At 38.7% G+C, this 27,990-nt stretch overlaps 1 long non-coding RNA gene across 12 annotated transcripts in view; it reads right to left on the minus strand.

Annotated features, from left to right (window-relative positions):
- The window catches only part of LOC138418694 (uncharacterized), a 333,161-nt gene that overhangs the window by 159,531 nt on the left and 145,640 nt on the right, over positions 1-27,990 (minus strand). For 8 of the 12 annotated variants that reach the window (XR_011248688.1, XR_011248689.1, XR_011248686.1 and 5 more), the window contains 2 exons: positions 8,335-8,391; positions 7,685-7,754 (listed from right to left, as the gene is read on the minus strand). This is a non-coding gene — a long non-coding RNA (uncharacterized lncRNA). Of the gene's footprint in view, positions 1-499; positions 674-7,684; positions 7,755-8,334; positions 8,392-27,990 lie in introns of all 12 variants that reach the window. The other 4 variants (XR_011248691.1, XR_011248692.1, XR_011248681.1 and 1 more) reach the window with 1 other exon arrangement.

A 27,990-nucleotide genomic window follows, 5' to 3' on the forward strand; every position in this document is an offset into this window, starting at 1 on the left:
TGTAGATAATAATTATAAACTCTGAACAAAATCTTTGAAAAACTGTTTGAAGGCACTAGAAAGTGACCTGAAACAGGCATAAAGAGGTAGGGATTCAAGCTTTGAAATAAGGGAATTGTACTAGGTGAGATCTATGTTCTTATTAATTTTCCCCAAAGGCACTCCCTAGTCTCTATGGGGTGGAACAGCTTGAACTGAAACAGAGAGTCTGAGTTGACTTGAAGTGTTAGAATCTGAAGCAGCCAGAAAAGCCAAAAATTCAGAGGGAAAAAGTCAGGTGGGGAAAAAAAGGAACCACAGGGTGGGGAGTCACCAAATTTTTATATAAACTCCCCTCAAATCTTTAGCTCACCCTGAACTGCAAATATGTAGGGAAACTCTAAGAAGCCTGCTGAAAGGCAGCTGCTGAAAGAGGAGAGATTTCAGCTTTCATCTACTGCAAGGAAGACAGTTTGGGCTTAGCATCCTCCCAAGTACGAGGAATTTGGTCAACACTTACGCGTTCTGAAGAACAAAGTCTCGATGAACTCTGAGATAATATTAATTGGTCAAGCATATGTGATTGGAGCTTCAGAAGGACCCGGTGAGGAGCAGAAAATCATTGAAAAATTAACACTGTTCACTGATGCCTCATTGGAAATAATGGCTGCCAGCTGACAATGGAATTACATTTCTAAAGATGAAAACATGAAGAAAAATGCTATCAACACTGAATTCTATATTTAATGAAAATAACCTCCCCAAAAGAGATGAAATAAAAATATTTTCAGATGAATCAAAGCTAAAAGAATTTGTCATTAGACTTTTAATACAAGGAAATGCTAAAGGAAGTTCTTCAGGATAAAGGAAAGTGATACCCAATGGGAACTTGAATTTACAGGAAAGAATAAACACTAGAAATGGTAAATAACTTTGTAAACATACAAAACTTTTTTCTTCCCACATTTACTTTAAAAACTGACTGTTTAAAGCAAAATAATAAGCACTGTAAGGTGGGACTTACAGTTAAGTCACTCAGTCGTGTCCAACTCTTTGTGACCCCCATGGACTATAGCCTACCAGGCTCTTCTGTCCATGGAATTTTCCAGGCAAGAGTACTGGAATGGGTTGCCATTTCCTTCTCCAGGGGATCTTCCCAATCCAGGGATTGAACCCACGTCTCCCACATTGCAGGCAGACGCTTTTCTGTGTGAGCCACTTGGGTCTTACAAGATATATAGAAACAAAATATATAACAACAGTAGCATAAAAGACGGAGAAGGCAATGGCACCCCACTCCAGTACTCTTGCCTGGAAAGTCCCATGGACAGAGGACCCTCGTAGGCTGCAGTCCATAGGGTCGCTGAGGGTCAGATATGACTGAGAGACTTCACTTTCACTTTTCACTTTCATGCATTGGAGAAGGAAATGGCAACCCACTCCAGTGTTCTTGCCTGGAGACTCCCAGGGACGGGGGAGCCTGGTGGGCTGCTGTCTATGGGGTCGCACAGAGTCGGACACAACTGAAGTGACTTAGCATAGCATAGTATAAAAGATGGGGTGAGAGAGTGAATACATGGAATGATTCTATTTTAAGGTTATTGAATTTGTAAAGTGTGAAATATAAATTGTGATGTGGAAAGTACTGTAAGGTGTGAAAGGAGAATCAGTAGATGTGAACAATCGTACAATGTAATTCTAAACAGGCTTTGATACACCAAGGATACATATTGTTAGCCTTAGAACAGCCACTAATATGTAATAATTTCAAAGTGAGTGAAGTCGCTCAGTCGTGTCTGACTCTTTGCAACCCCATGGACTGTAGCCTACTAGCCTTCTCTGTCCATGAGATTTTCCAGGCAAGAACACTGGAGTGGGTTGCCAGTTCAGTTCAGTTCAATTCAGTCGCTCAGTCGTGTCCGACTCTGCAGCCCCATGAATCACAGCACGCCAGGTCTCCCTGTCCATCACCAACTCCCGGAGTTCACGTAAACTCATGTCCATCGAGTTGGTGATGCCATCCAGCCATCTCATCCTCTGTCGTCCCCTTCTCCACCTGCCCCCAATCCCTTCCAGCATCAGGGTCTTTTCCAGTGAATCAACTCTTCACATGATGTGGCCAAAGTATTGGAGTTTCAGCTTTAGCATCAGTCCTTCCAATGAACATCCAGGACTGATCTCCTTTAGGATGGACTGGTTGGATCTCCTTGCAGTCCAAGGGACTCTCAAGAGTCTTCTCCAACACCACAGTTCAAAAGCATCAATTCTTCGGTGCTCAGCTTTCTTCACAGTCCAACTCTCACATCCATACATGACCACTGGAAAAACCATAGCCTTGACTAGATGGACCTTAGTCGGCAAAGTAATGTCTCTGCTTTTGGATATGCTGTCTAGATTGGTCATAACTTTCCTTCCAAGGAGTAAGCATCTTTTAATTTCATGGCTGCAGTCACTATCTGCAGTGATTTTGGAGACCCCCAAAATAAAGTCTGACACTGTTTCCACTGTTTCCCCATCTATTTGCCTTGAAGTGATGGGACCAGATGCCATGATCTTTGTTTTCTGAATGTTGAGCTTTAAGCCAACTTTTTCACTCTCCTCTTTCACTTTCATCAAGAGGCTTTTTAGTTCCTCTTCACTTTCTGCCATAAGGGTGGTGTCATCTGCATATCTGAGGTTATTGATATTTCTCCTAGCAATCTTAATTCCAGCTTGTGTTTCTTCCAGCCCAGCAGTTCTCATGATGTACTCTGCATAGAAGTTAAATAAGCAGGGTGACAATATACAGCCTTGATGTACTCCTTTTCCTATTCGGAACCAGTCTGTTGTTCCATATCCAGTTCTAACTGTTGCTTCCTAACCTGCATACAGATTTCTCAAGAGGCAGGTCAGGTGGTCTGGTGTTCCCATCTCTTTCAGAATTTCCACAGTTTGTTGTGAGCCACACAGTCAAAGGCTTTGGCATAGTCAATAAAGCAGAAATAGATGTTTTTCTGGAACTCTCTTGCTTTTTCGATGATCCAGCGGATGTTGGCAATTTGATTTCTGGTTCCTCTGCCTTTTCTAAAACCAGCTTGAACATCTGGAAGTTCACAATTCATGTATTGCTGAAGCCTGGCTTGGAGAATTTTGAGCATTACTTTACTAGTGTGTGAGATGAGTGTAATTGTGGGGTAGTTTGAGCATTCTTTGGCATTGCCTTTCTTTGGGATTGGAATGAAAACTGACCTTTTCCAGTCCTGTGGCTACTGCTGAGTTTTCCAAATTTGCAATTCAAAAGTTGATAGAAGAAATAACATACAAAAACATTAAATTACTCCAAAGGAAGGCAAGATATTGTAAAAGGAAGTATGAAGGCCAAAAGAAGAAAATAAAAAACAAATCACGAGGCAGCAGACTTAAAATCAAACCACACCGATAACTGCTCTAAATATAAATGAAGTATTTATTGCAACTAAACAGCAAAGAATGTCAGACTACATATAAAAGCCATATTCAACTATATGCTACCAATAAAAAATGCACTTTAAATATAAAATAAAGTCTGGTTGAAAGTAAAAGTGTGGGAACATATATATCATGTAAACAGTAAGCATAAGAATGCTTCAATGGTCATTTTAATGTCAGAAAAGCAGACTTCAAGACAAAGAGTATTTCTAGAGAAAAAATGGAAAATTTCATAATTATAAAGAAGCAATTCATCAGGAAGATATAATTATCCTAAATGTGTATGTACCTAGTAACAGAGCTTCAAGGTTCATAAAGCAAAAATGACAAAAATAAAGGTAGAAATCAACAATTACACAAAAATTAATTTGAAGTAGATCATAGACATAAACTTCTAAGATAGACCACCAAACTTCTCTAGAGAGCAAGGACATCTTGCCCACAGTAGTAGATATAATGGTCACTTGAATTAAATTCACCCATACCAATCCATTTTAGTTCACTGATTCCTAAAATGTCAAAGTTCATTCTTGCCATCTCCTGTTTGACCATTTCCAATTTACCTTGATTCATGGACCTAACATTCCCGGTTCCTATGCAGTATTGTTCTTTACAGCATCAGACTTTACTTCCACCACCAGACACATCTACAACTGGGCATTGTTTTCACTTTGGCTCAGCCTCTTCATTCCTTCTGGAACTATTTCTCTGCTCTTCTCCAGTAGCATATTGGGTGCCTAGCAACCTGGGGAGTTCATCTTTTCATGTCATATATTTTTGCCGTTTCATACTGTTCATGGGGTTCTCAGGGCAATGATACTGAAGTGGTTTACCAGTACTCTAGAGAATAAATGGGTTTTCTGAGTTCTGTGAGCCACTCTTTTAACAGATTAATCAAACCCAAGGATATGGTTGTGGGAACCTTCCGTCTGTAGCTGGTTTGGTCAATTAGAAGCACAGATAACAATCTGAACTTACAATTAGCACCTGAAGTGGAGGGCAACCTTGTGGGATTAAGCTGTGTAATCTGACCCTATCTCTGGATAGCGTCAGAATTGAGTTGAGTGTAGGACATTAGTTGGTGAAGGCACATTGCTTGTTGGTGTGGGAAAGACTCCCAACCAACATTGGAATTGGGGTGCAGGACAAATATAGGCAAAGATCTCTAAGACAGAACACAAAACACACTAACTATAAAATTTAAAAATTGATAACATGCACTTCATCAAAATTAATTATTTTTTTTAACCAAAAATCAGAATGCTTTCCTCCTAAAACTGAGAACAAGACAAAATGTGTACTCCTAACATTTTCATTCAACACTATACTGGAGGTTCTGGACAGGGAAATAAGGCAAGAAAATGAAATTAAAGGCATCCAGACTGAAAATATAATCTAAGTATATAGAAAACCTTATGAAATCAAGTTTAAAGAAAAAAGAAGACTACAACTTAATAATGAGTACAGCAGGTTAGCAGGATAGAAGATGAACATAGAAAAAAAAAAATCAACCAACAAAAATCAATTGTACTTCTAAGTGCCAGCAATGAACATCTGAAGTGAAATTAAGACAGCAGTTCCATTCATAATAGTATCAAAAAGAATAAAAGACTTAGAAATAAATTTAACAAAAGAAGTGTAAAACATACTCTGAAACTATAAAACATTATTGAAAGAAATTAAAGTAGATCTAAACAAATGGAGAGACAATTACATCTTCATGGATTGGGAAACAATATTGTTAACATGGCAATTTTCTGCCAACAGATCTGCCTCAATATAATCCCTATCAAAGTCCCAGCTGGGCTTTTATTTATTTATTTATTTTTTTTGGCAGAAATTGATGAGCTGCTCTAAAATTCACATGGAAATACAAAATGACACAAAAGTGCTAAAATAATCTGGAAAAAGAACAAAGTTGGAGAACTTATACATCTCAATTTCAAAACTTATTATAAAGCTACCATAAATCAAGACAGTGTGGTACTGGCATAAGGATAGACATTTAGGTCAATGGAAGAGAATCGAGACTCCAGAAATAAGCCCTTACATTCATGGCCAAGTGATTTTCGACAAGGCTACCAAGACAATTCAGTGGGGAAAAGAACAGTCTTTTCAACAAATGGTGCTGGCACAACTGGAGAGCCATATGCAAAAGGTTGTATTTGGACAATTACTTCACACCATACATAAAATGTAACTCAGAATACATCAAGACCTAAACATAAAAATTAAAACTACAAAACTCTTAGAAGAAAACAGAGGAGTAATTATTAGTGACCATGGTTAGGCAATGATTTCTTAGAAATGATATGAAAAGCATAAAAGATACAACTTTTTTAAAGATTGATAAATTGAACTTCATTACTCCCTCTAGTGGATTTAAAATATAACCACATTTATAAGTATTTCACCTTTTTTGAAACAATAGTAAAAGAAATTTCTATAGCAATCACTCTAATCAGTGGTCATTTTAACAGCCACTATGGTGAATTAATTTTGGGGCTTCCCTGGTGGTCCAGTAGTTAAAAATATGCCTTCTGATACAGGGACACAAGTTTGATCCTTGGTCTAGGAACTAAGGTCCCACACGCCATGGGGCAACTAAGCCCGTGAGTCGAAACTAGAGAAGCCCATGGATTATAATGAAGACCCAGCAGAGCTAGGAAAATATATATATATATATATATAAACACACTGGAAAACATTTAACCAAATAAAAATACAATAAAGACAAATAAAAAAATTTTTTTTTGACAAGAAGGGGCATGAGGGCATTTTCTGGAATGACAGAAATGACCTGTATCTTGAGTGTGGTGGTAGTTACACAACTGGACCAATGAATCAAAACTGGCTTTCAAGTGTGAGTTTCAGTGTATGTAAATTTTACCTCAGTAAAATTTTGTTTTATCAAGTGATTGCTCTGAGGAGCGGTATGAAAGGAACGGAAGATGAGCCCAGTGTTGCACTTCCATTGCAAGCCCTTCGGTACTTCTAAATGTTCGTAAAACATCGTGGGTTAATTACTTTAAATTCTGTAAGTTTTGGAAAATAAAACATAACATTTGAGGCTTCATCTTATTATCACTTCATGGAAAAGAGAAGACCAGATGGCATCTTCTATCTGGGAGGGTGTCATTTACCCACCAAGCCAAAGCACTGGTCAGGCAGACCACCAGGAGATCCAGGAACAGACACGTGCTCTTGAAAGCCACAGTAGAAATGAAATGATAATCATTTATTCCCTGTTGTGGGGCTTCCATACCAAACACACAATCTCTCAAAAAATGAAAGTCAGAATTTCAAAAGCTTCCGGTTTTCTTAATGCTAAAGCTTATTTGCATATCAAAATTGCCTCAGGACAGTAAGCAGAATTAGAAAATTAAGGAATTACATTAGAAGGAAGAGAAAGAAGTAGGACAAGTGAAAGTATAGAGCATTCTTCTCCGTCTCCGAAAAGCTGGTTTGGGGTTTAAATCAACCACCTAGCAACATTTGCAAATAGAAAGAGACTTAAAATATCACGGCTGTTAAATTTTGATAATACTATTACCACAAATTTATTTACCAACTCAATGACAAACAGATCTTTTTAAAAGTACCTATCTGTACAACATTACTCCCTCTAGTGGATCTAAAAAATAACCATGGTTGTTAACGATTTCATCTTTTAGGGAACAATAGTAAAAGAAATATCTGTAACGATGACCCTGATCGGTGGTTATCTTACTAATCACCATGGTGAATTAATTTTGCTTTCCTGTGAAGTATGCTTTTTCCCATTCCCTCTCCTCTTAGAGAAAGGTACTTAACATTTACCTGAATAATTAACCACTCAGAAATCAGAATATGATAGACATTTCAAACATTACTTACAAGGATAAAAATCTGAAAGCTATTGAAGGTTGTATGATACTCAGCATAAATCATAAATATTCAAAGAATTTCACAGTCACTTTTGAGTAAAACACAACTTAAAGGGCCATTTCAACAGCCTATTCACCCATGTGTCACTGCAAGGCATTCAAAACGGGGTGAGCAATCATTTTCCAATGAGTAATCATTCAAGTTTCCTATCTACTTATTTTCATGAAATAAAAGTTCAAATGTGATCTAATTATTCATCGGATCCTTGAATCTCAAATACTCTTTCGAAGTTTTCATCGGACATTTTGTCATGTCACGACTACATTTTGCATTGGGGGACCTGTACATATGTTAAGGAACAAGATGACATGTTTTAGTTGGCGTGACTTACGTTTCTGGACAACTGGCTTTACTGCAACTCAATTAGCCAGGCACAGCTGCCACTTCTAGCAAGCAGGCACCTTAAAGGGAGCAAAGATAATGACATTCAGTTGAGCTGATCTCTGTAGCCTAACCTAAGTGAAATTTTAATAACCAGACAGCAAGCCCTTTGATTAGATGATTTGGGATGAGTTTTACTATTACAAATAACCGAATGGAGTTCCACACATCTTTCCAAAATGAAGAATTTGAAATGGCAACACTTCTTAGAAGTGCAGGACCTTACTGAAGTGAATTTAGGTAAAATATTGATGACAAGGTTTCACATGCTTCAAAAGTCACATTTAATGGCAGGCAAAGAAATAACATTTCCCAACCAAAATCGAATGCCACCACCATCAACAACCCCACAGAGGCTCAGCTACCTAAAATGGAAATGAAAACATAATGTATGGAAATATTCTCTTAGAAAAACTCCTTAAGGCTTCACATGTATTAATGTATTAGTTTGCAAACATTAAGATCAAAGCCAAAGCAACAAATACATCCTAAAAAGTTTTTCGTCAGATTTTTATTAACGATATACAAGTAGCAAGGCATAAAAAATTAATAGGCAAAAGCCTTGAAATGTCAAACCCAATGATCTCGAGCCATGCCTACCTCCTTTGCTTTTTGTTTCAGTCTTACTGTCTCTGGGTCTTCTTGCCTTGAGCGACTCTACATGGTTAAGAAAAGGAGAAAGAAAGGTTAACAGATGGTTTAAGAGCCCCTCATCTGTTGCGGTAAGTTAAAAATAGCAAAAGAGGGAGAAGAGGATCCAAGGTGTCAAAAACGCAAGGCCTAAATTCATAGACGTGTAATTTCAAGCCTTTAGGCTTACCCAATTAGCTGTTAAATATTCAGTTTTAAATAAAATCTACTGTAGGTTTAAAAAAATCAACCCACTTTACTTATAATATTGCTCACTCTTAAGTTTCAAAATAAGTCTCCATTCTTTTTTAGGTATTCAAAATGCTGTACACCAAGTCCATCCACATTAATTAGACAATTATGCCCCCAAATCTTTTCTTTCCAGGAAGCCCAACTCATCTGACGGAGAAGTAGCTACGACACAGGAGATAAAGTATGTGAAATGCACATGTCCTACTTCCTGGATCCCCAAATAGCCTGTGATGCCAAGCTTTCAGTCCCCAAATCTCTTGGACAATGAAATCAATCCTTAATTGCTAACAGATCTTTGCACATCTATCACAGAAAAATGCCAGCAACATAAGGCAAGATTCCCTCCTTCCATGCTGGTTAGCATGTGCTGACATACTTGGGGCTTAAAGTGAAGAAGCAAATAAAAATTTTAAATATTTGATTTGAAATTCCAAAAGAAAAAAAAAATATGCCTGGTCCTAATCCAATATTTATTGGCAAAACAGTTGAAAAAGACAGAATGAAGAATGACATGCTAAGGTCCTCCCTGGTGGTCCGGTGGGTAAGACTCCACAGTCCCATGCAGGGGGCCTAGGTTTGATCCCTGGTCAGGAAACTAGATCCCACATGCAACAACTAAGACCAGGTACAGCCAAATAAATAGAGATATTTTTTAAAAGGAAAAGAATGACATGCTAAAGCTAAAATACACCCACTTAAACAGAGAACAGTGGCAGAGACCATCAGAGGGACCTGAATTTGGACACTGACACCAATGAGGAGTTGTGATGGCAGGGGAGAGACATCATTACTGTTTGCAGAAAGAGCCTCCTGATGCTGGGCTAATGGGGAAGCCCCTCTCTCCCAGTCTGAGCTTTCCTTGTAGCTCAGTCAGAAAAAAATCTGCCTGCAATGCAGGAGACCTGGGTTTGATTCCTCTGTCAGGAAGATCCCCTGGAGAGGGAAATGGCAACCTACTTCAACATTCTTGCCTGGAGAATCCCATGGACAGAGGAGCCTGGCAGGCTACAGTCTGAGCAAGTTGGATACGACTGAACAATTAAACTACTACCCTCTCTCCCAAGAGAGGAGCCCTAGGCTGCTCCATGACTGCTGCCCGTCTCAGTCCTGGCTGCAGTGGTTGGACCCTCCCCATCAAGCATACGGCTGTTCACGCAGCTTCTGATGTAGAAACCGCCTGCTTTTCCTTCTTTAGACAAGCTGCACCAGATTCTCCCAGTTACAATGAGGTGTATACGTGCTTAGTCATGTCCAGCTCTTTGCAACCCCACGGACTATAGAGCGCCAGGCTCCTCTGTCCATGGAATTTTCCAGGCAAGAATATTGGAGTGGATTGCCATTTCCTCCTCCAGAGTATCTTCATGACCCAAGGACAGAATCCGCATCTCCTGCATTTCAGGCAGATTCTTTACCATTGAGCTGCCGTAATTCCAGTAACGACAAGATCTGCCAAACAAGATCATACAACAAAGCCTCCTTGCTGGCAGGAAGAGAAATAAAAGGAAAATAAATAAATAAATAAGGAAAATAAATAAAATAAAAGGAAAGGAGAGGGGTAGTGGTGAGAAACAAATGAAGGCAGAAAACAAAAACCACATATTTCCTAGTTTTTTTGGAGTGAGGAACTAGGTGAATGGTGGTGTTATATCCGGAAATGGGAAAATCAGGCGAGTATAAGGAGTAACTCAAGAGTGTGTTTTGGGACACACAAAGTCTCCTGTATCAGAGAGCCAGGAGACAGTATCAAGTAGGAAGTTGTATATAGGTGACAGAAATGCAGGGGAGAGGTAGCAGCTAAAGATAAGACAGCTGAGGGACTCTCCCTGGTGGTCCAGTGGCTGAGAATCTGCCTTCCAATGCAGGTGACACAGGTTTGAGCCCTGTTCAGGGAACTAAGATCCCACATCTCCGGGGCAACTGAATCAGACTGCTGCAACTACTGGGCCTGCCAACCATCACAAAAGAGAAGCCCATGTGCACAGCAACTAAGACCCCTCATACCACAACTAAGAGTCAAGGCAGGCAAGTAAGTTACCAAATATTTTTAGAAAAGTAAAAAGGAGATAATAAGGATCTATCAGATCTACTAGGAGCTCAAGCAATAGGAGAACCAAGAATTAACCACTGAGTTTGGCAAGAAGCAGGTGTCCTAAGATCTGTTTCAGAGGAATGCTGGGGACAAACATCTGATTACAGTCATTTAAACAGAAAACCCAGGCAGAAGTGTATTCTAAAGTGTGTACCCAGGATTTGTTTGAATCAGATCTGGTAAGGTACACAAACATGGACATGACTGTCAGGAATGAAGAAATTTATACCTACAGATTCCCAGAAATGGGCTTCCCTTGTGGCTCAGCTGGTAAAGAATCTGCCTGCAATGCAGGAGACCCTGGTTCAATTCCTGGGTTCGGAAGGTCCCCTGGAGAAGGGAAAGGCTACCCACTCCGGTATTCTGGCCTGGAGAATTCCCCAGACTGTATAGTCCACCGGGTTGCAAAGAGCCGGACATGACTGAGCAGTGCACTTTCACTTGCAGTGTTCAGCTCAAGGAATGTCCTTGCTCACACTCAGTGCAACTCTCTTTCTGCTTGACAGAGAAAGTGGGGAAAAAAGATCCAGTAGGATCCCCAGAAATGGGAGACCTGGCATACCCTGCAGGGCCACATGGGGAAGAATCGAGGTCAGCCAGGAGGCAGAAGGGGAGAGGGGAACATGGCCCAGAACAGAAACTTTACTGGGATTTTCAAAGGAAGGAGTGGGTGAGGCACAGTAGGTAGGTTTAAGTTTATGATTATCTTGTCTGGATAATTTCAGCAGGCTGTGGGCTAAAGGAATGGCCCCTAGTTGTTCAGTACCTGGCCTTGGGGTGACTTAGGGCAGGGGAAATACTGGTTTGGTATGTGAGAGTTTGATACAGGAGATGATTGGGGTGTGAGCTCTGAATTGTTAGTTTGTATATCAAAGGTGTTTGCAGGGCAGTCCTTTGCTAATTCCAGGAATTAGCTAGCTCTGGGAGGGGCAGTTTCCCAAAGATCAAGACCCCAAACACCAAAGCATCAAGAATATCAAAAATAAGAAAATATAGTCAATATAAAGTGAAAATGGTCTACCAACTCTTGAGAAATTCTACCATAAAGGCAAGCAGAGAAATGTGGTTGTGGGTGATGCAGACATTAGAACATGTTTTTAAGATGGTTGAGTGCATAGCACGCTTCTGTGCTACTGGGAATGAAGGAGTTGAGAGGAAACCTGATGAGTGGAAGAACGAAGGAATGGTCAAACCCCGTCAGAAGCAAAACCCCTGACTAGGAGAAGGGATGGGATGCAGAGCTTGTATGGGGGTTGCTCTCAGCAAGAGGAGAGTCAGAGTGGGAACAGTGGCCAGAAGGCTGGTGGCTGTGAGCTGATGGCTGGGCAATGAGACAGCTTTCATTTTTCTCTTTGAAATAAGAAACAAGGTCATCATCTGAATGAGCAGGGAGGAAAGGGTGGTAAGGATTGGGAGAAAGAAAAGGCAGCACAGAACAGTGGTCTTAGAGAGTGGGAGGGTGAACCAACTGGGGAAGTGGACTCACATTGCTGCACTGTCCTAAGGGTCCCTGTGAGGTTTTTGGTCATAAAATTAAAGTTGGACCAAGTTTGGGTGTTACTGAGCAAACAGGAGGGACAAGGGATTGGAAATGTTCTAAGGAGAGAGGGTAGTTGTGCACCACACATATAAGTGAGTGAAGTTGCTCAGTCATGTTTGACTCTTTGCATCCCCATGGACTGTAGCCTACCAGGCTCCTCTGTCCATGGGATTTTCCAGGTAATAGAGTACTGGAGTGGATTGCCATTTCCTTCTCCAGGGGATCTTCCCGACCCAGGGATTGAACCCGGGTTTCCCACATTGTAGACAGATGCTTAACCATCTGAGCCACCAGGGAAGTTCTAGTTCCCTAAAAAGGACCAGATAATGCTGTGAAAGTGCTGCACTCAATGTGCCAGCAGATTTGGAAAACTCAGCAGTAGCCACAGGACTGAAAAAGGTCAGTTTTCATTCCAATCCCAAAGAAAAGCAATGCCAAAGAATGCTCAAACTACTGCACAATTGCACTCATCTCATACACTAGTAAAGTAATGCTCAAAATTCTCCAAGCCAGGCTTCAGCAATACGTGAATCGTGAACTTCCAGATGTTCAAGCTGGTTTTAGAAGAGGCAAAGGAACCAGAGATCAAATTGCCAACATCCGCTGGATCATCGAAAAAGCAATAGAGTTCCAGAAAAACATCTATTTCTGCTTTATTGACTATGCCAAAGCCTTTGACTGTGTGGATCACAACAAACTGTGGAAAATTCTGAAAGAGATGGGAATACCAGACCACCTGACCTGCCTCTTGAGAAATCCGTATGCAGGTCAGGAAGCAACAGAACTGGACATGGAACAACAGACTGGTTCCAAATAGGAAAAGGAGTACATCAAGGCTGTATATTGTCACCCTGCTTATTTAACTTCTATGCAGAGTACATCATGAGAACTGCTGGGCTGGAAGAAACACAAGCTGGAATCAAGATTGCTAGGAGAAATATCAATAACCTCAGACATGCAGATGACACCACCTTTATGGCAGAAAGTGAAGAGGAACTAAAAAGCCTCTTGATGAAAGTGAAAGAGGAGAGTGAAAAAGTTGGCTTAAAGCTCAACATTCAGAAAACTAAGATCATGGCATTCGGTCTCACCACTTCAAGGCAAATAGATGGGGAAACAGTGGCTGACTTTATTTTGGGGGTCTCCAAAATCACTGCAGATGGTGACTGCAGCCATGAAATTAAAAGACGCTTACTCCTTGGAAGGAAAGTTATGACCAACCTTGATAGCATATTAAAAGGCCAGGACATTACTTTGTCAACAAAGGTCCATCTAGTCAAGGCTATGGTTTTTCCAGTAGTCATGTATGGATGTGAGAGTTGGACTGTGAAGAAAGCTGAGCGCCGAAGAATTGATGCTTTTGAACTGTGGTGTTGGAGAAGACTCTTGAGAGTCCCTTGGACTGCAAGGAGATCCAACCAGTCCATCCTAAAGGAAGTCAGTCCTGGATGTTCATTGGAAGGACTGATGTTGAAGCTGAAACTCCAATACTTTGGCCACCTGATGTAAAGAGCTGACTCATTTAGACCCTGATGCTGGGAAAGTTTGAGGGCAGGTGGAGAAGGGGACGACAGAGGATGAGATGGTTGGATGGCATCACTGACTCAATGGACCTGGTTTTGGGAGGACTGGCGTGCTGTGGTTTATGGGGTCGCAAAGAGTCAGACATGACTGAGCAACTGAACTGAACTGAAAAAGGACCAGAAGGATTTAAATCAAGTGGAAAGAGAGGCCATCTCCAGGAAATGGAATTATAGGTACTCTTTGTATTTATAGGATTTTCTTATGCTTTTGCAGAGAGTATGTATTTCACTTTATAAACACATGAAGACAATAAAGCTATTTCAAGAAAAAATTTAAAAACTAAAAATCTAGCAAAATGAGGTTTTGTTAGGAAAGAAAGTAACTAACTCAATTTCCTCTATGTATATAAAAAAATCGCTGCCCTAAATTTGGATACTTCCTTGACTATTAATTTGTATATTAATGATAACCCTCTACAATAGGAAACATACTAATGAATCACTTGGGGAGAATGAAGAAAAGTACAGGACTGGAAAACACGCCACAGACAAATCTGCAAATCTGAAAACACAGCGGGATGTCAACAGGAGCAGCATGTCCTCTTGGAGATTTCCAGGTGAAACGGTTGGAGATAATTTTACAGCCATCCCGAGAAGGGGCTGTAAAGAGGAAAAATTCCCTCCTGGATCCACCTGTGAAATAATAGAACAGAAGCTGAGGGAAGCTTTGGGAAGGCTGGAGATGCTTATGAAGAAACCCATGCAATGGCTGCTGACATGTATGGTCCCCTCTGCCTCATGAAGCTAGGACAGGGGCCCCATGGCCTCTTCCTGGTCACACAGCTGGCTGGGCACAGAGGTCTGATGTGGGAGGGAATGGGGTACCCATTCTAGGCTCTGGGGTACCAGCTTTCTGAGCTCTGAAGGCCAGTGGGATGTGGCTGTCCCACTCACCCTGGACAACCATTCCAACATGCCTGGTGCTTTCAAGAGGTCCCCTCCATCAGCCACAATTGCTCATGTAAAAACTGAATCTTCTAAAAGTATCAGTGTTGTTGGGACTCAATGTCTTTTGGCTTTGTCAAGTATGTGGACTTACAGGGGAAAAAATTCCTTATAAATTTACCCAGATTTACCATCTTTTAGTTTGTTTTCACTAATTCTCAGCTTTTAGTTCTTGTCAGAAGACACGGGGTAGGTACTTGACTGAAAGACCCTTTGCCTTCTCCCACTTTAAATTTTAGGGATGATAAATTACCATGAAATTAATTTAGCTTTACTATTACACTTTTACTGTGAGTCCTGAGCCAAGGACATTTTTATGTTAAAGTCTTTGTAGATGTAACATGCTATATGCCTGAAATACCTCTGTGTATGATACTGATACTGAGGGAAATCCATTAATATTTTGTAAAGTTATGTGTCTGGTATGACATTGGGCTTTTTCTGTGGGTGGGGGGTGGAGAACATAATTCTACCAAATATTAGAGATTCTACTGAGTGAACTGCACAGGCATGACAGATACACTGATCTCAATAGGCTGAGGTCCTCATGAATGGGAAACTATTGTTTGAAAACATACTTTCTGATATAAATGGAAATGAGAGAGGGGGATCTTAAGACTCTCCATAAATGAAAATACTTTTCTGAATACCTTATTTTGTAGTCAAGAAAATTAACTAACTCCTCAAGCCACTCCCACTGGCACAAAGACTGTAGACCATGATTTTTTTCACAGGGATTTTGCTATAATCAGGTTCAGCACATTCCAAAATGATTGTTTGTTTCAAACACCTGTCAACTTTATGAGGTTGGTAAAAGTGAGGAGGAATTCTGGTTTGCCTGACCTCATTTAGGCACAGGATACACATTCTTTTACAGTTTGAAACCTCGAGTATTCATGCTTTAATCTTTCAAACTCGTACCTTCCCAGGGCACCCTCGGCTTTCATCAGTGCTTTTCTCATAGTCATGCCTCTTATAGTTTTATAATTTTTTTAAAGTTAATACTAAAAGAGTTTAAGGCATTGGTATCCTTTTTCCATTAAATAAAGTGTCAAAACTCCTGATGCTGTATAGTCACCACCATGTCAACCGTTTCAATTTTAAACCCATTTTCCCCATTCTGATAACATTAGAACTTCACCCATGGCACTATTACCTTATAACTTTCATTTTTAATTAAAGAAGTTAAATTGGCAACAGAAAACACTTTGCTTTCACATTAGCTTCGTTAATAAAAAAGTGAAAGTTAAAAGCAGTGTACCTATGGATAAAATCTAGTTTCAAACCCCAGTTTCTCCTCTATCACATAAAGTTAAAGGTCTATGCTTATGACAATCTTAAAATAAAAGGAACAATGAAAGTTGAATATAATGAAAACCAACTAAACTAGAATAGATATTTCTCTCAGCAAAGGTTTCACAATTCTGAGGACACTTTGGTACTTAATTAGTAAAGACAGGCAGCAAAATCCCAAAGAAAGTGAAATAAAAATAATTCTTCTCAAAAAATACGGTAGATGTTGATGCAAACCTGTAATTATCAAATCTAACTAAAGAATTAATGTTAAGATATGAGAGCAATATACAGATGTAAAGGGTTTTTATTGTCATAGTTTGGAAAAGACTCTGATGCTGGGAAAGATTGAGGGCAAGAGGAGAAGGGGGTGACAGGGAATGAAATGGTTGGATGGCATCACTGACTCAATGGACATGAATCTGAGCAAACTCAGGGAGATAGTGAAGGACAGGAAGCTAGCGTGCTGTAGTTCATGGGGTCACAGAGTCTTACATGATTTAGTGACTAAACAACAACAGTGAACAAATTAAAATATTTTCCTTTGGTTAACATAAAAGAAAGAGGAAAATCTGAATGTCTTATTTATCATATATTTCATATATCATATATATATTCATATTTTACAATTAGAGGGTGGCTCTATTCTAACCAGCTGGAAAAAACAAAACAGCAGATTTCCAATTAATTTTTTCCAACTTTCTAATAGATGCCTTTGTTACCTGTTATAAAAGAAAAGAAAAGAAAACAACAACAGTAAGAGCTTGAAATGGAACTAAAACAGCAACTAATACTAACAGAGAAAAGCAAGAAAAAAATAGTCAAAGTTTGCATAGAACACAATTTTGTTAGAATCCATAAAACAAAGACAGAAGATTGACCGTCTCCTCTTTTTCTTAATTTAAGACTTTACCAGAGCTATAAAGAGCTTCGGTAAAGAACGAAAACACAAGTTCATGAAGACAAAGAGAACTAAAAAGAAACACCTGTAGATGGATGTGTCAAATGTCAACAAATGTTTGAAAGACAAAATGGGTGAAGTAAGAAGGAAAACGTAAACTCCACCCTGTCTCTCCCACTGAGTGCAGTTATAAACTGTAGACAGAATGAGGTATTCGAGGACTCAAATGAAAATGATAGATTGGGGGAGAGACATAATTCAAAGTCATCAAAGCACATTTTTCCTCAGCCTGGATGCAACACAGCTGAAACCTGGAATGGGCAGAACACAGTCCTTGTTCTGGTTTGAAGAGCAGGAAAGGGGTCTGCTAATGCTCAGGATAAATAGGAGAAACATCACTCCCTTTTTGTTCTCCATTTCCTCACACTCCCAGCCCAGTGTGCAGAAGAAGAGGATAAATAAACCCTCAGCTTTCTGACCAAGAGGAGTAAAAAGAGGACACCTAGGAAATATGAAAGTATCTGAGAGAGTATGAAGAGGCAGAAGCTGGGAAAAGTGACCCCATAGAGCCATTTATGAACTCGTGGACAAATCCCCGGACTGTGCGTGCATGGGCCGAGTCCTAAACTGCCTACCATAGACTTTGTGACAGGAACAGGATAAGCCACAGCCCAAATCCCAGACTGACTGCTAGTGGTACCTTCCTGGGATAGATTCAATTGCACTGCAAAGTCTCTGCAAATGAGCCATAACCCATAGACCTGGTTGGAACTTGTAGCCTGAAGCCAACTGGGTACATAAAGGTTTAATACAACTATAATATATCAATAACCTCAGATATGCAGATGACACCACCCTTATGGCAGAAAGTGAAGAAGAGCTAAAGAGCCTCTTGATGAAAGTGAAAGAGGAGAGTGAAAAAGTTGGCTCAAAGCTCAACATTCAGAAAACTAGGACCATGGCATCTGGTCCCATCATTTCATGGCAAATAGATAGGGAAACAGTAGAAACAGTGGCTGGCTTTAATTTTGGAGGCTCCAAAATCACTGCACATGGTGACTGCAGCCATGAAATTAAAAGACGCTTACTCTTTGGAAGAAAAGTTATGACCAACCTAGACAGCACATTAAAAAGCAGAGATATTACTTTGCCAACAAAGGTCCATCTAGTCAAGGCTATGGTTTTTCCAGTAGTCATGTATGGATGTGAGAGTTGGACTATAAAGAAAGCTGAGTGCTGAAGAATTGATGCTTTTGAACTGTGGTGTTGGAGAAGACTCTTGAGAGTCCCTTGGAGACTCTCAAGGAGATCCAACCAGTCCATCCTAAAGGAAATCAGCCCTGAGTGTTCATTGGAAGGACTGATGTTGAAGCTGAAACTCCAGTACTTTGGCCACCTGATGAGAAGAGCTGACTCATTTGAAAAGACCCTGATGTTGGGAAAGATTGAAGGCAGGAGGAGAAGGGGATGACAGAGGATGAGATGGCTGGATGGCATCACTGACTCAATGGATATGAGTTTCGGTAAACTCCGGGAGTTGGTGATAGATAGGGAGGCCTGGTGTGCTGTGGTTCATGGGGTCGCAAAGAGTTGAACATGACTGATCGACTGAAGTGAGCTGAACTGAACAACTATAATAAGTCATATTAAATAAATTGCACTAAATAATTAATAAGAAACCATAAAATAAAGGGGATAAGGATAATAGGCCCTACATGATGGTAAGTTTCTACATTCTACCTGATTTTGTAATCCTCAGAGCAATGAAACCATTCTAAGAGAGATTATACAAAAAAAAGATAAACTAATATGAATACTAAAAAATTTAAACATTACATAAGTATCCATAGCAAATTTATTTATTTGTAATATTAAAAAACTGGGATTGGCCTAGAATGTTCTTCAACAGGTGAATTGTTAAACAACCTGTGGTACTAGTATACCACGAATTATTATCCAGCAATAATAAGGAACAAACTATTAACCATGCAACGATATAGATGAATCCACAGAAAATTAAGCTGGGTGAAAAAGATCAATCCCAAAGGTTATATGCTATACAATTCCATTTAAATAACATTTTAAGATAGAAAATTTTAGAAAGACAGGAAAGATTGCAGTTGCCAAGGGTTAGGGCATAGGGAGCTGAAGTAAGATGAATATGGTTATAATGTAAGAGACCAAGGGACCCTTGACTGGGGTGGTGGATACAAAAACATAAAGAAGTGATTAAATTATATAGAACTTAATACACACACAAATGGATACAAGTAAAACTGAGGAAATCTGAATAAGACTGTATTAATGTCAATATACTGATTCAATATTATAGTTTTGCAAAGTTTATAATTAGAGGAAACAAAGCAAACTGAACAAGGGATTGCCATTATTTCTTACAATTGTCAATGTAAGCTTTTTTTTTAATGTTTAAATAACCCAAAAGAGGACTTCCCTGGTGGTCCAGTGGTTAAGAATCCATCTGCCAATGCAGGGAACATGGGTTCGATCCCGGCTCTGGGAAGATTCCACATGCCACTGGGCAACTAAGCCTGTGAACCACAATTATACAGTCCATGCTCCAGAGCCCATGAGTTGCAACTACTGAGCCCATGGGCTACAACTACTAAAGCCTAAGCACCCTAGAGTCAGTGCTCTACAACAAGAGAAACCACTGCAATGAGAAGCCCACACACTGCAACTAAAGAAAGCCCACTCATAGCAACAAAGATCTAGTCATAGATCTAATAATAAAAATAAACAAATAAATAAAAATTTAAAAATAACTCAAAAGAAGGCAAGAAAGGGTAAACAGGAAATAAAAATAGAAATAGAACACAACAAAATGATAAGCCTATTAAAATATATCAATGATTACATTAAATGTAAACATCTAAACAAACCAATTAAAAGATAAATAAATATTTAGAATGAATTAAAATGATGAAACTAAATGTTATTTACAAGCAATTCACTTTAAATATAATAATATTAGTAGATTGGAAGTATAAGGATGGAAAAATATATAACATATGGCAATAATCAAATGAAGGCTGGAATGACAATAATTATATTAGACAAAGTATATTTTAGACCAAAAAATTATCTTAAATAAAAAGAGACATTGCATAATGATTAAATGATCCATTTAAAGCATAATAATCCTAAATATGTATACAGCTAACCACAGAACCTCTAAATACATGAAGCAAAAACAGAAAACTGAAAGGAAAAGTAAACAAATATTCAATTATCATTAGAAATGTCAACATTTCTAGTAACTGATAGAACTTGCAAACAGAAATTGCAAGGTTATACCAGAGCTAATCAATACCATCAACTGATTGACCTAAATATACATTTATAGAATACTTCATTTAAGAGTAGCAGAACACACATTTTTTTCAAGTGTACAGGGAACATTCACCAAGTTAGGCCATATCCTGGGTGATAAAATATATCTTAACATATTTAAAAGAATAAAATGATACAAACCAAATTCTCTGACTATAATTGAATAAATTAGAAATCAGTAATGAAAAAATAACAGGAAAATCTCCTCCTCAAACCTTAGAAATTAAACAATATGATTCTCAAGTAATCCATGCTGCTGCTGCTGCTAAGTCGCTTCAGTCATTGCACAGAGTCGGCTCTGTGCAACCCCATAGACGGCAGCCCACCAGGCTCCGCTGTCCCTGGGATTCTCCAGGCAAGAACACAGGAGTGGGTTGCCATTTCCTTCTCCAATGCATGAAAGTGAAAAGTGAAAGTGAAGTCACTCAGTCATGTCCGACTGTTTGCGACCCCATGGACTGCAGCCTACCAGGCTCCTCCGTCCATGGGATATCCCATGCAAGAGTACTGGAGTGGGTTGCCATTGCCTTCTCCCAGTAATCCATGAATCAAGGGGAAAATCATAAGGGAAATTAGAAAATATTTTGAACTGGAAGAAAATGAAAGTAAACGTTTCAAAATTTTTGAAGTGCAGATAAAGCAGTGCTTAGCGGAAAACATGGCATTAAATGCTTATATTAGAAAAGAAAGTTCTTAAATCAATAATCTAATCTTATCTTCAAGAAATTAGAAGAAGGACTTCCCTCTTCTAGTACAGTGGATAATAATCTGCCTGCCAATGCAGTGGGCAGTTCAATCCGTCATCCAAGAAGATCTTATGTGCCATGGAGCAACTAAGCCCATGTGCCACAACTACTGAAGCCCAAGCATCTAGAGCCTGTGTTCTGAAACAAGAGATGCCACTGCAATGAGCAGCCTTCACACTGCAATGAAGTGAAGCCCCTGCTTGCCACAACTAGAGAAAGCCCTCACAAAGCAACAAAGACCAAGTGCAACCAAAAATAAAATAATTAATTTAAAAAAAAGAAATTAGAAGAGCAAAGAAAAAAGCAAATCAAACAGCAGAAAGGAAATAATAAAGTTAGGGTGGAAATCAATGAAATTGAAAAGAGAACTGTAGGCAAAATCAATGAAATCAAAGCTGGTCTTTGAAACAATCAATAAAACTGATAAATCTCTAGCAAGATATACCAGGAAATAAAAAAGATATAAATTACCAATATTAGGAATGAAACAGGGGATATCACTACAGATCCTACAGCCATTAAAATGATAACATAGCAGTTCTGTGAACAACTCTACATGCAGAAATTCAATAGATAAAATCTGCCAATTTTTGAAAAACAAATTATCAAAGCTGACTCTAGGTAAAATAGAAATTCTGAATAGTCTCATAAGTATTAAAGAAATTGAATGCCTAATTTAATTTTTTTTCTAGGAAAAGGAAACTCAGATGGTTTCACTGGTAAATTTTACCAAAGATTCAAAGAAGAAATTATGCTAATTCTTTATAATCTTTTCCAATACATAGAAGAAGGAACATTTTTCAACTCATGAGAACCAGCATTACCTAGATACCAAAATCTAACACAGACAATATAAGAAGTGAAAGTTACAAACCAGTACCCTTCATGGATACAGACACAAAAATCTTTAATAAAATATTAGCAATGAATTATTACAATGAAATATATTATAAATAAGATTAAAATATATTAAAAGAATAATAACACCACAATCAAGTGGGTTTATCCTGGGCATGCAAGTCTGGTTCAACATTTGAAAATCAATCAATGTAACCCACCATTTTAACCATCTATAAAAGAAAAACTACATAATCACCATATAAATAAAATTTTCAATTAAAATTTTTAATTGATATAAAAAAGCATTTGACAACATTAAACATTTATTGAAAAATCTCTCCACAAATTTGGAACACAAGGGAACCTCCTATGTTTGATAAAAAGGCACCCACCGAAAAAAACCTTTTTAAGCAACCATCATGCTTAATTGTGAAAGACTTCCCCCAACACTGGGAAGGATGTCCACTCTCACCATTTCTAGTCAACATTATACAAGAAGTTCTAGCCAAGGACATTAGAAAAGAAAATGAAATACAAGGCATTCAGACTGGAAAGGAAGAAATAAGTTTTATTTGTAGATGACATAATTCATATGGAAAATCCCAAGTAATCTACCATAAAACTATTAGAGGTAATAAATGAGTTCAGTAAGGTTATGAATACAAGATCAACATACAAATTCAATTGTACTTTTATACTCTAGCAACAAACAATCAAAAAATGAAATCTTTAAAAAATATTCTATTCACAACACCATCAAAAAAGAAGCAAATACTTAGGAAATTTAACAAAAAAGTACAAAACTATACTCTGAAAACTACAAATCATTGTTGAAAGAAATATAAAAATATCAAAATAAATGGAAAGCTATCCCATGTTTTTGGATTGGAAGACTTAATATTTAGGTTTTATATATAAATGGTAATAAGTTTAATATTTACTATATTAAGATAGCAACACTTCCCGAACTGGTCTACAGATTCAATGATATCCTCATCAAATTCTTGCTGGATTCTTTGTAGAAATTTGTAAGCTAATCTTAAAATTCATGCAGAAATGCAAGGGACTCAAAATAGCCAAAACAATCTTGAAAAGAAAAACAAAGCTGGAGGATTTACATTTTCTGACCTCAAAGGTTAATGACAGAGGAATGGTAAACAAGACGGTGGGTTATTGATCAAAATCTTCACATTTAAAGTGAATTTATTTTCAAAGGGTGCCAGGACAGTCCAATAGGAGAGGAATAGACTCAATGAGTTGTTCTAGGGACAACTGAACATGTAAAAGAATGAAGTGAAACCCCTACCTCAGTTCAGTTCAGTCGCTCAATCGTGTCCGACTCTTTGTGACCCCATGAATTGCAGCACTCCAGGCCTCCCTGTCCATCACCAACTCCCGGAGTTCACTGAGATTCACGTCCATCGAGTCAGTGATGCCATCCAGCCATCTCATCCTCTGTCGTCTGCTTCTCCTCCTGCCCACAATCCCTCCCAGCATCAGAGTCTTTTCAAATGAGTCAGCTCTTTGCATCAGGTGGCCAAAGTACTGGAGTTTCAGCTTTAGCATCATTCCTTCCAAAGAAATCCCAGGGCTGATCTCCTTCAGAATGGACTGGTTGGATCTCCTTGCAGTCCAAGGACTCTCAAGAGTCTTCTCCAACACCACAGTTCAAAAGCATCAATTTTCTGGTGCTCAGCCTTCTTCACAGTCCAACTCTCACATCCATACATGACCACAGGAAAAACCATAGCCTTGACTAGACGGACCTTAGTTGGCAAAGTAATGTCTCTGCTTTTGAATATACTATCTAGGTTGGTCATAACTTTTCTTCCAAGGAGTAAGCATCTTTTAATTTCATGGCTGCAATCACCATCTGCAGTGATTTTGGAGCCCAAAATAATCAAGTCTGATACTGTTTCCCCATCTATTTCCCATGAAGTGATGGGACCAGATGCCATGATCTTCGTTTTCTGAATGTTGAGCTTTAAGCCAACTTTTTCACTCTCCTCTTTCACTTTCATCAAGAGGCTTTTAGCTCCTCTTCACTTTCTGCCATAAGGGTGGTGTCATCTGCATATCTGAGATTATTGATATTTCTCCCAGCAATCTTGATTCCAGCTTGTGTTTCTTCTAGTCCAGCGTTTCTCATGATGTACTCTGTGTATAAGTTAAATAAGCAGGGTGACAATATACAGCCTTGATGTACTCCTTTTCCTATTTGGAACCAGTCTGTTGTTCCATGTCCAGTTCGAACTGTTGCTTCTTGACCTGCATACAGATTTCTCAAGAGGCAGGTCAGGTGGTCTGGTATTCCCATCTCTTTCAGAATTTTCCACAGTTTGTTGTGATCCACACAGTCAAAGGCTTTGGCATAGTCAATAAAGCAGAAATAGATGTTTTTCTGGAACTCTCTTGCTTTTTCCATGATCCAGCAGATGTTGGCAATTTGATCTCTGGTTCCTCTGCCTTTTTGAAAACCAACTTGAACATCAGGAATTTCATGGTTCACATATTGCTGAAGCCTGGCTTGGAGAATTTTGAGCATTACTTTACTAGTGTGTGAGATGAGTGCGATTGTGTGGTAGTTTGAGCATTCTTTGGTTTGCTTTTCTTTGGGATTGGAATGAAAACTGACCTTTTCCAGTCCTGTGGCCACTGCTGAGTTTTCCAAATTTGCTGGCATATTGAGTGCAGCACTTTCACAGCATCATCTTTCAGGATTTGAAAGAGCTTAACTGGAATTCCATCACCTCCGCTAGCTTTGTTCGTAGTGATGCTTTCTAAGGCCCAGTTGACTTCACATTCCAGGATGTCTGGCTCTAGAAGAGTGATCACACCATCGTGATTATCCAGGTCGTGAAGATCTTTTTTGTACAGTTCTTCTGTGTATTCTTGCCACCTCTTCTTAATATCTTCTGCTTCTGTTAGGTCCATACAACTTCTGTCCTTTATTGAGCCCATCTTTGCATGAAATGTTCCCTTGGTATCTCTAATTTTCATGAAGAGATCTCTAGTCTTTCCCATTCTTTTGTTTTCCTCTATTTCTTGGCACTGATCGCTGAAGAAGGCTTTCTTTTCTCTCCTTGCTATTCTTTGTAATTCTGCATTCAGATACTTATATCTTTCCTTTTCTCCTTTGCTTTTGGCTTCTCTTCTTTTCACAGCTATTTGTAAGGCCTCCCCAGACAGCCATTTTGCTTTTTTGCATTTCTTTTCCATGGGGATGGTCTTGATCCCTGTCTCCTGTACAATGTCACGAACCTCATTCCATAGTTCATCAGGCACTCTATCTATCAGATTTAGGTCCTTGAATCTATTTCTCACTTCCACTGTATAATCATAAGGGATTTGATTTAGGTCATACCTGAATGGTCTAGCGGTTTTCCCTACTTTCTTCAATTTAAGTATGAACTTGGCAATAAGGAGTTTATTATCTGAGCCACAGTCAGCTCCTGGTCTTGTTTTTGTTGACTGTATAGAGCTTCTCCATCTTTGGCTGCAAAGAATATAATCAATCTAATTTCGGTGTTGACCATCTGGTGATGTCCATGTGTAGAGCCTTCTTTGTGTTGTTGGAAGAGGGTGTTTGCTATGACCAGTGCATTTTCTTGGCAAAACTCTATTAGCCTTTGCCCTGCTTCATTCTGTACTCCTAAGCCAAATTTGCCTGTTACTCCAGGTATTTCTTGACTTCCTACTTTTGCAATCCAGTCCCCTATAATGAAAAGGACATCTTTTTTGGGTGTTAGTTCTAGAAGGTCTTGTAGGTCTTCATATAACCGTTCATCTTTAGCTTCTTCAGCGTTACTTGTTGGGGCATAGACTTGGATTACCGTGATATTGAATGGTTTGCCTTGGAGAGGAACAGAGATCATTCTGTCGTTTTTGAGATTGCACCCAAATACTGCATTTCAGACTCTTGTTGACCGTGATGGCTACTCCATTTCTTCTGAGGGATTCCTGCCCGCAGTAGTAGATATAATGGTCATCTGAGTTAAATTCACCCATTCCAGTCCATTTTAGTTCGCTGATTCCTAGAATGTCAACGTTCACTTTTGCTATCTCTTATTTGACCACTTCCAATTTGCCTTGATTCATGGACCTGACATTCCAGGTTCCTATGCAATACTGCTCTTTACAGCATCGGACCTTGCTTCTACCACCAGTCACATCCACAGCTGGGTATTGTTTTTGCTTTCGCTCCATCCCTTCATTCTTTCTGGAGTTATTTCTCCACTGATCTCCATCATAGCAAACAGTTGACTCCAAATGGGTCAAAGACCTATATTTAAGAGCTAAAACCATGAAACTCTTAGAAGAAAATACAGGTGTAAATTTTCATGACCCTAAGCAATGGTTTCTTGGACATGCATCAAAAGCACAAACAACAAAAGGAAAAAATAAATAAACTGGACTTTATAAAAATTAATAATATATCTGCAAAGTACACCACTAGGAAAGTAAAAAGATGAACCAAAAATGGGAAAAATATCTGTAAATTATATATATGATAAGGGATTCATATCTAGAACATATAAAGAACTTTTATAACTCAACCACAACAACAACAAACAAATGACCCTTCTACTCTTGCGTTTGTGTATATATGCATATATGGAATGAAATGGAATGAACTTTAATAAAATTGTTAAAATAATTTCTGCATGGTAGAGTATTCATTGACTTTTACTTGTTTCTTTGTACTTTTCTGTATTGCTTGATTTGTTAAAATAATGAGTATAAAATAAAATTGTTAAAATAATTTCTGCATGGTAGAATATTCATTGACTTTTACTTGTTTCTTTGTACTTTTCTATATTGCTTGATTTGTTAAAATAATGAGTATGTATCTTTGTTAAAAATAAAGTTATTTCTCTCCAAGAGTCTGTTAAAATGATAATTTGAACATATACATCCTTTTCTCTGAAAACCTCAGTAAAATTATAATAAAGTTATTTTCTCAAAAAGAGAGATAATCCTAAAGAAAATAAATCATAATAGAACAAACAATAAACTTTTGGGAGGTGGAAAGCAGGTGAAAGAGTGACTTAACAACAAAAGAATGTCAGGTGCTAAACTGAGAACTGATTTAATTTACACTATGCTACTTTCAAATGCCTTCTATGTACACAAATCTCATCCATTCTCCAAAGGCCTCCTATTGTGGACATTCATATTGGAGCCCATCCTCCACACACTCTAAAATTCTACTTCTATGCTCCTAACAACAACAATAATAGTAATAATAGTAAAGCTATGGAGCATTTACCAAGGGCCCTAGTATGGAGCCAAGTATTTAAAGAATTAATAGACTTTGACATTTGCTTCTTATTGTTCAGTATTATTTCCAAAATTTGGATATAAACTCCTTAAAAGGAGAAATTCTGTTTTATCTAGCTGCAAAATCTTCACAGCACCAGACTCCAGATCGATAATCATTAAGTATCTGAGTTGGGTTAGTTCATAGAATACACACCTACTGATCTCTTTTAGTATACCAGTTAGCCAATGTCCAACTGGCAATCAAAAATCAAGGGAGCATGCCTCTGTTGCCATTTTAGGTCTTGCCACCAAAAAAATGTGCCTGTTGTCCCAAAGGACAGCAGGTGGCATATCTGAGACTCATCTATCCACTTACTGCAGGGTGACCTGCCTAGTTTAGCATTTAGCAGTCAGACTTCTAAATAGCAATAAACCCCATGCTGAGTAGGCAACAGATGAAAAAAAAAAAAAACAGAAAAAAAAAAGATGCCTTTTATGGCACTTCATGATAATGGCTTTATTGCCAAAAGCCATATTAGCAGAAGACGGAAGATTCAATTTATAGAATCTCCTGAATGTCTGTCTGTTCAACAACAGCCTGTTTATACCCAAGAAGAGATTGGTGCCTGTGGAAAATGTATTGGAAGGACAACCCACAATGCTACTTTCTCTGCCAAGTGAAAGAATTCACAGCCTTTTCTTTTTCAAGCCAAAAGGGGGCAAAACTAACCAAATGAATTAGTGCAGTCTGCTCTAAACTTCAGAGTCAAATTGGAGCACTGAGAATTAGGACCACCCCACTCACTGTGATGATCTAAAAGTCG

The sequence above is a fragment of the Ovis canadensis genome, chromosome 14, assembly GCF_042477335.2.
Source record: "Ovis canadensis isolate MfBH-ARS-UI-01 breed Bighorn chromosome 14, ARS-UI_OviCan_v2, whole genome shotgun sequence".
In the NCBI taxonomy this organism is placed as follows: domain Eukaryota; kingdom Metazoa; phylum Chordata; class Mammalia; order Artiodactyla; family Bovidae; genus Ovis; species Ovis canadensis.